Source organism: Dasypus novemcinctus, chromosome 19 (assembly GCF_030445035.2).
Source record: "Dasypus novemcinctus isolate mDasNov1 chromosome 19, mDasNov1.1.hap2, whole genome shotgun sequence".
In the NCBI taxonomy this organism is placed as follows: domain Eukaryota; kingdom Metazoa; phylum Chordata; class Mammalia; order Cingulata; family Dasypodidae; genus Dasypus; species Dasypus novemcinctus.
The window spans coordinates 77,668,496-77,678,110 of NC_080691.1; the positions used below are offsets into that span (position 1 = coordinate 77,668,496).

Consider the following 9,615-nt stretch of genomic DNA (forward strand, 5'->3'; position numbering starts at 1 on the left):
ACATCCCTAATTGCACCTGTAAGAAAGTGTGTCTGTAATAGTACTTATAGGAACAACAAGAGCATTTTCTGCCCAGATTGTCACACTGCTGGAACTCTACAAAATTCCACAGGTAAGCCTGGGTGGAGGGGAGAGGAGATGAAATAATGTAAACTTCGGTGCCATTTTAGGTGCCTTTAAAGAAAAGGTCAAATCAGAGAATTGCGTTTATGCATCTTTAAAAGTTTACTGCCAGTATACAGAGACTTGGTGAGATGTGTAAATGTCCTTTACCTGGAACAGGAATAAAGGCAAATGTGGAATAGACAAAGGAGATCTCCAGACCTCAGAGATGGGTCAATTAATTTCTAGAGTGCTATCATGGATAGAGATGATTGGAAAATAAGAAGAGAAAATCTTTCCTTCTGCCTCTTTACAATGCTCCTTAATATTCCTCAGGGCTGAGATTGTCCTTCCACAGTCCTTTCTGACCCACACCTGAAAGAGGATGGTTAGTTTCTATCACTCTATCAGATGGCTCCTAAAGACACATCTCTCAACATTGGCATAGTCTCATTGATTCTGCATTTCAGCTAGACCTGGGTGGGGCTGCTCATCTCAAAAGACAAGAAAGGTGTTCAGTTTCTCTAGGACTTGAGAGGAGAGATTGATAAGAATGCAATCTCTGTAGCTTTTGTGTAAAAGATTTCCATCACTGAGAGGTCATATTTGTAATTTGACTGGCAATATCACATACAGATCAAAGAAACATCAGTAAATGTGGCTGTCATTTATGGTGACTCCGGCTCACTAATAGGCTTGAGCTTTTTGAGAAGGGAATATTTAGTGATAGGGAAAGTCTGGATGATGATCTCACAATGGGATTTTACAGCCAGTGAGAGAGACCTCTTACTTGATTCGTTCCATGCGACTCTCATTTTTTCACACCTCCATGGTGAGATACATGGTTTCAAAATATTTATTCCGATAGTTAACACTTCCAAATATGCAGAAGACTTTTACCTCACTAAATTGTGGTTTATCTTTCTTGATTGCTTGGTTTCTGAATCTGACTGTACCATACTGGAGAATTGTCCTTCTAACACCTCCTTGGAGTGGTTGCCTTGGTGGCAGTTTGACAAGGTCATGAATGAAGGAAGTTACAATGTGCATAATGTTGTGTATACTATTGCTCAGACCCTTCATGAAATCCTTCTACGATGAGTAGAAATTCAGTCAGTGGGAAAGAAGGTGGGTTGGTGGTTGACCCTTGGCGGAAAATGAGTCTTCCATTTGAAAGCACTTGTATTTCAGAACATGTTGTAAATGTGAGTTCTTGGCATTCTGTATATGCTTAAGTAAATAATTTAGGGTTCTCTCTCCAAAAGTGCAGGAGTTGATGTACTTGTTTCACTGTCTAGGAGGAAAATATAGTCCTAGGTAGAAATGGTCACCAAAAAGCAGTTGCCATTAACAAGGAAGAAATGAGCCATGAATCAAAGTCAAAGCTTTTTGTAATATTAAGGACCTCAACATCCTTTCCACATTGTTTTAAATAGGAAATATCTAGACTTCTTCCATAAAGTTCTTAAATGACAACATGGAGACAACTTAGTTTATTTTTTTTTTACTTTCCTAAGCTGTATTGGGTACTGTACATACATTATTTCATTTACTTCTGCCACCACTTTAGATATTTATAACAATGCTTTGCAATATGATGCTCTGGGAGAATTCAGATATAAATGATTGCGGTTAGATTTGATTCTTCCTTAAGATTTGTCTGTGTTCCACACATACAGATTATCTTATCCTCTTGTCTTTGGAGTTTTCTTCAGAAAATGGCAAATATATTTATTAAATCTATGATAATTTAGTCCTTCATACACTTTTATTTGTTTTATTTCATTGGATCCTGATGATAAATTTTTATTATGAAGCCAGAATTACATAGGTTCAGGATGTTCCCCAATTTGGTTTAATATCCCTAATTCTTGGGCACACTTCCTCACAAATGATGTCTTTTATTGCACCCATTTCTGAAGAACATCAAATTTAACAACCCTTCTGGTGATGCAGTGAATTTGGATGAGACAAGGAAATTGGATGCCAGGCATGACATTCTCAACTTTTGGAATTTTCCAGAACTTTTTGGACTTAAAGTAGGACACATTTCCTCAGAAATACATCACCAACAGTTGTCTGTATCTGAGGAAATTATAGAGTTGAACACAGGATTTTCAGAGGTGTATATGACCCAATCACCATACTTTGTATTACACATAAATAATCAAAATCTTGTCACAGAGGATTTCTTCCTCCTTATTGCATCGCAAGTGGCCACATCTGTGCATTTATCAACTTAAATTTCACTTTGAAAATTTTTCTTACCAACTACCCAATGAATGGAAAAGAACACATTTGTTCAAACATACATTTTTAAATTATTATATATTTCACATAATACAATGAAAATGACATCTTGTCAAATAAATTGATTTAAGTATTTAAAATTTAAATTTGTTGATGATCCAATAACCCTGAAAGTCTAATTATTGGAGAGTTAAAGTCACAAATATTAACAAATACCTATTTGATTGTCTTTCCAGATTCCCCAGTCTGTATGCAATGAGAAATGAATTCCTGGATTCTGGAAAATCTCTCTGGTGGGAAAGGTTGTCTGCTGCTTTCTTTGCACCCCTTACCCAGATAATAAGATTTCCCATGAGACAAGTAAGTGTGTGTCCACAAAGAAGTCCCTACCTCTCCTTTATATTCCCCATTCATACAAGGAATTTTTAAAGATCTGGAAGAAAGCTCAGAGTCAAAATTATTCCTTCATTTAGCAATTTAATTTTTATAATAAATAATACTTCCCATTGAAATGACATTCTTTCTCAGTCCTTTTCTAGCTTATTTGAGTCATTGCTTTAGACCCATTGTAGGCAAAATCATATCTAGGAAACCCTCTTGTTGACCCCACCACAGAACCCTAAGTTTTATCCTTATCCTGTAACTTAGCACATTGTATTATAAGTACCTGCTTTCCATCTTGTTTGAAAGGATATTTAGATTATATTGAAGGCACGCATATTTACCATCTTCAGTTTTCCCATGCTTAACACTGTTCTACATGCAGAACAGATGATTGGATTGGTTGTGACTGATTTTTAAAATGAATATTTCTATGGTGTGCCACATGATGATGATATAGTACACCCTGAATGAGTAGGATTCAGTTTCTGCTCTCCCCTAGTTAAAAGCTGATTAAGGAGACAAAACATAGAGACATTTCATGTCCTTCCTTAAAGCCTACAATTAATGCACAGTCAGAGATCTAAAGAACAGTAAATCCATTGAAAGGAGGGGTCTCATTGAGTTTTTCAGAAGCAGTAGCATTAATATTATGTAAGATAAATGAGGGATGCAATAGATTCTTGCAGAATTATTATAAATGACAAAAAAAAAAGGAAATCACCACTGCATATATTATTCAGAGAGTCAGAGAACTTGAAAACAAAGGTTCAGCGTGACAAGATCACAGAGAATATTGGGATGGAGACTGAGACATGATGTAGAAAAGAGACAGAAATGCAATATGCAAGATTTATTCATAATATAATTAACATCTTCAAATTAATCTTAATCATGATATTAAATACTGGAATCACCTCTATAGTGGGAAATTCATAATTTTCTTTTGTTGATTAATATGTAGTTTAATTTCCCAAAGTACTCACTATTAGTATTATTTCAGTTTGTTCAGATGTGTTGAGATTGATGCTATAGTCATGCATTTAGACAATTTTAGAAAATAATTCATGTCTACACTGGGTATAAGGTAAATTTAAGTACTTGGTATTTGTATGCATATAAAGAATACTGTAGCCACCAACTTCAATTCCCACATGTTTGGAGATTCAGAAATACAAATTTTAGCAACTAATGGTTTAAAATAATTTCAATAAAAATGTTTTGAAATTGAAAATGCTAACTTTCAAGTCTTATGGAGTGGAGTTAAAACTGTCTCTAGAGAAAAAATTTATAATCCTAAAAAATATATATTTGTGACTTGTTTAGAATGTACATCTAAATGAAAATATTTCTAAACTTCTATTTGATACAACTCTATGAACAGCAAACTAAACATGAGGAAAACAGTAGATAGAATATCATAAATATAAGACTAAAATTTCATAAAAGACAATATAGATAGGATAAAAAATCAAAACCTAACTCCAGAAGAAGAAAAAACAATGAAATCTTAGAATGATATATTAAGGAAAAAGAAAACTTGCAAAATAAATAATACCAGGACTTAATATTATGTCATCTGTGCAGAATTTTTTTTAGATTCAGCCATTGCTTTTTTAAAAAAATTAATTATATTTAATTTAATTTTTAATACATTTTTAAAAATACCCTAGATTATATAAATCTAGGAGATTCCCATATGCTCTAATCCCTCCCTCTTCCAAACTTTCCCACATTAACAAGATCCTTCATTAGCATGGTACATTTGTTACAATTGACAAACATATTTTGGAGCATGTCACAAAGCATGGATTATTATTTACACTATAGTTTACAGTGTGTCCCACACAATTTCATAAGTTATGACAAAAACATAATAGCTTGTACCCATGAGAACAACATCATTCAGAACAATTCTAATATCACAAAAAGGACCCCATATTACACCAATTTTTCCTTCTCCTTCCCCTCAGAATCTCCAGAGGCCACTACTTCCACATAAATGATAAGTGTTTCCATTGTTAGAATCATAATAAGTCTATAGTAGAATAATAGTAAGCCTTCTCTAGCCATCATTCATTCTCCGATTATGAGTTTCTGGTATGGTGATGCCCAGTCTGCCTCTAATTGAGAGGGGCTTAGAACCCATGGGCAGATGGATGGGACTATCTTGCTTGCAGTTGCACACTCTCTCTGTTCCTTGGGATGGTCATTGTCCATCATCATTTCTTTGTTGGGTGTCCTGGGTGAGTTCAATCAGCTGAAGAGTAGTTGTTGCACGTCTGTTGAGATTTAGGGCCCTACTGGTACATGGACAGCCCAACGATTTAGGTATCTTGGACATACACCTATCAAGTCTAGTTCTAACTATAGGTTCATATAGAAGGAGCAGAAGAGCCATGTGTAGGAAAACCACAAATGAGTCCAACCTACTGGCAGAGCCCCAAACTCCTGAGCTTCTGGTCCAGATATTTTTAACACCATAAAAGGATACTATAAATAACTTCATGCCAGTTCATTTGAAAATTTAAATGACATTCACAAGTTCCCAGAAAAATAAAGGTTACCAAAAATGGTTCAAGGAAAAATGAATAATCTGAAAAGTTTCATATCTGCTAAGGTTATTGAATCCATAGTTTAAAACATTCTCATAAATTTCTATATAGAACAATGGTTTTACTGGGAAATTCTACCAAACATTCAAAGAAAAAAAAATAATACCCATTTACTCAAACTCTTCCAGAGAAAAAGGAAAAAATGAAAAAACTCAATTCATTTTATAATGAGAGCTTAGCATTGACATCAAAATGTGATAATGCCATTAAAAGTTTAAAAATTTAAAGTTTTGAAAATAAACTCACATATCCTAAAAAAATATAAAATCTAAATCTAGCTATAATTATAAAGAGGCTTTATAATGACAAACTTTGATTTATGCAAGGTAATTCACTACATATACCCCTTGAAAAGAAGAAACGGTTATCTCAACAAATGCAGAAAAATATTTAATAATATACAACACCAACTCATGATTTTAAAACAAACAACAAAAACATTCCTTATCAAATTAAGTGTAGAAGAGAGCCTTCTTAATCCCTTAAAAGATACTGGAAACTACTGTAAACGTTATATAGTCCAAAATTGAAGCATTTTGGGCCTGAAAGATCAAGAATGAGACAAAAATGCTCAATATTAAGACATATACTGACAATACAGTGGGGATGCTGCCCAATGCAATACTGGCAGGAAAATAAGTCAAAGGAATAATTATTGGAAAGGATAAAATAGAATTGACACAATTTGCTAGTGATATTTTTCTGTAAGTATAACATCTGGAAGATTTTATAAACTGAGTGTAGTGGTCTGAATACAAGGGTAATATAAATTAAAAGCTTCTAAAAATTATATAACAATCATAGCGCATCCTAAAATGAAATTTTCAAAGATGACATTTATAACATATTAAAGCATCAAATGCATAAAAATAATATTAAGGAAGATTTGGAAGACTTCTCACATAAAAGTATAGAAAAACATTGAGAAAAAATTACAAAGACTAAGTAAGTGGGGGGATAAATCATATTTATAGATGAAAAGACTCAATATTATAAAGGTATCGATATTCTCCAAACTGATTGACTGATTCAATGCAATTGCTATCACAAACACAACTTTTTTGTGTGACAATTACAGCTTATTATATAATTCAAATAAATGAAAAAAAAAAGAGAAAACCTTAACTAAGACAAACTTTAGGGCAAAGAGTGGAATTTGAGTACTTATTTTACCTGTTTCATTTTTTTAAAAGTCACAATAATTTGGTTTCAGCATAAGAATAAAAAAGAAGTAAAATAAATCAAATGGTATATCCAGAAGCAAACTAGTCACATACAGGCTCATAAATATCAGGAATATTGTAATTCTAAATGTAAAAATCTTAAAGGAACACAAAAGAGATGAATATTTTCATCCTGGAAGATGAAAATTTCTTAATTAAGACAGATATAGCATCAACCCTAAAGGGAAAATTTAGTAAATGTAACTACATCAATAAACTATTTTCTGTTCATCAATGAAAGCTTAAGCCACAAGTTGAACAACATATTTCAAATAGATCTAGTCAATAGGAAATCACATCAAGGGTGTACAGAGTGCTTCTACAAAGCAATAAGATAAGAAGAAAATCTATTAGAAAAAAAGGGTATAATATATGAACAGGCTCTTTGTACAAAAACATCTGCAAATGTGTAAAGCACATAGGATATAGTGCTGAGATTAATTAGTTACAAGGAAATTATAATTAAAAATCATAATGAAATAACTCAAAAATACCCTCATAATAGCAAACATTAAATAGAATTTCTGTGTCAAATGTCAAAGTGCATATGGATGAGTTGGGACTCTAATGTTACTTTTGAGAGTTTAAGTTGGTATAACTCTTTGGAACAATCTATGGTATTACAAGCAAAGGTGAATATTTGTATCTTATCTGACCCCAAAATATAGTATTATATTGTATAAAATATGTTCATAGCAGTAGTATTGATAATAAGCAATACACATAAATAATCTAAACACATCACAAGTAAATAGATAAATAAAAGATGACATATTAATATAATGGAATTCTATTCAGCAATATAAGAGAATGGATTATACCACTTCATACAAAGAACACTATATTTTAAAAATATAAAATGACAGGTATTGGAAAGGATGCAGAGAAATTAGAACTCTAGTGCACTGGTGGTGGGAATGTAAATTAGATTAGCTACTGTAGAAAGCAGTATATCAGTTCCTTAAAAAGTAGGATTACCAAATGACCAGGTAATAGAACTTCTAAGTATATACCCATAAAATGAGAAAACAGATTCTCAAACAGATAATTGTGCACAATGATTATAGTAACATTTTCCAGAATAGCCAACGTGTAGAAGTGACCCACTGTCTATCAACAAATGAATGGATAAACAAACTCTGGTACATACTAACAATGAAATATTATTTGGCTATAAGGAAAACTGAATTTCTGAGATGTGCTGCTACATGGAAGAATCTTGTAAACATTATTTTTTTGAAATAAGCAAGTGAAATTTCACTTAGATGTTTAGAATGAAAAAAATTCCTAGAAACAGAAAGTAGTGAAGAGGTTACTAGGGGATTGGGGCAGAGGGAAGAAGGAATGGATGTTTACTGCATATAGTGTGTCTGTAAAAGGTAACAAAAAATATATATTTAAAAGTTAAGGAACTATATATACATCCTGTGACATGGATGAATCTCACAAACATAATATTGGTAAAAAGACTCAAGTAGAAGTAATCTAAGCAGTTAGAAATTGGGGTAGTTTCTTTGGGGATTTGAGGGAGAGTAAATGATTTAAAGGGTTTAGGAAAGGGGCTTCTAAGGGTCTGGTTACATTATACTCTTTAGCCTGCACTGTGTTACCCATGTGTTCATTTCCTCATAATTCATTAATCAGTACATTTATGATTTTTTTCCAATTATGAGTATATGTTATACACCAATAAATGTATTTTAAGAAAGAAAACAATGGAACCTCAATTATGAATGAAAGTGCAAATGTTATCAAATTGAATAACTGAATGTCTAAAAGAAGGCCAGAGGTCTAAGAGAAAGTTTGGGGGAAGAAAAATAAGCTGGTTAAAATGCAGGGTTATTTAAAACAGTGCAAACTGGACAGATTTTACTAAAATTGCCCAATGTTATTCTTTTCGGTCTGGTGAATGTGAAAATTACTGAAGCTGGCCTGATGACACTCTGCTTTTCTTGCCAGATGCAGATTAGTGTGTGAAGTGTCCAGATCATCAATATGCAAACTGAGAGAAATTGCTGCCCCCAAAAATCTGTGACCTTCTTAGCTTATGGAGACCCTTTGGGGAGGGCTCTGATCTGCACAGCTCTTGACTTCTCTGCCCTCACTGTTGTTATTCTTGGGGTCTTTATAAAACAGAGACAATCCCATGATCAAGGCCAATAACGGGACTCTCAGCTATATCCTGCTCATCTCCCTCACCTTGTGCTTCCTCTAATCCTTACTCTTCATCAGTCATCCTAACACAGCCACCTGCATCCTTAGACAAATCATATTTGGAATTCTGTTTACCATGGCTGTTTCCACTGTCTCAGCCCAAACAATAACTCTGGTTCTGGCATTCAAGTTCACTGCCCCAGGTGGAAGAATGAGGTAGTACTTGGTGTAAGAGGCACCTAACTTTTTTTATTCCCATTTGCTCCCTGATCCAGATGACTCTCTGTGGAATCTTGTTGGGAATGTATTCCCCATTCATTGACAAAGAGGCACACTCTGAGCATGACTGTATTATTATTGAGTACAATACGGGCTCAGCCAGTGCCTTTTACTGTGCTTGGGATACCTGGGCTGCTTGGCCCTGCAGAGCTTCACTATAGCTTTCATGGCCAGTAACCTGCCTGACACCTTTAATGAAGACAAGTTCTTGATCTTCAGCATGTTGGTGTTCTGCAGTGTTTGGGTCACATTTCTCCCTGTCTACCACAGCACCAAAGGGAAAGTCATAGCAGTCATGAAGACCTTCTACATCTTGGCCTCTAGTGCTGGGTTACTAAGCTGCATCTTTGCCCCAAAGTGCTATATTATCTTGCTAAGGCCAGATAGGAACACTCAGTATTTATTATGATATAAAATATATTCTTGGGGCAATAAACCTTCTTAAGTTTTAATATATATGTTTATAAAAATAAATAAGGTTCTCTCAGAGAACGTGGCAGAACTTGCCAGGATGGGAATTCAATATTCTTTCAGCTACTGTAGGAATCTGCACCCACTACAGCAATGCTCCATGAAAACTTGAACGCACTTATATGCCTTATATGTAAGTC

The 9,615-nt window shown here is 33.9% G+C and overlaps 1 pseudogene; it reads left to right on the forward strand.

Moving 5' to 3' along the window:
• Positions 1 to 846: 846 nt before the first annotated feature.
• On the forward strand, positions 847 to 9,413 carry LOC101431390 (vomeronasal type-2 receptor 116-like; annotated as a pseudogene).
• The last annotated feature ends 202 nt before the right edge of the window (positions 9,414 to 9,615 follow it).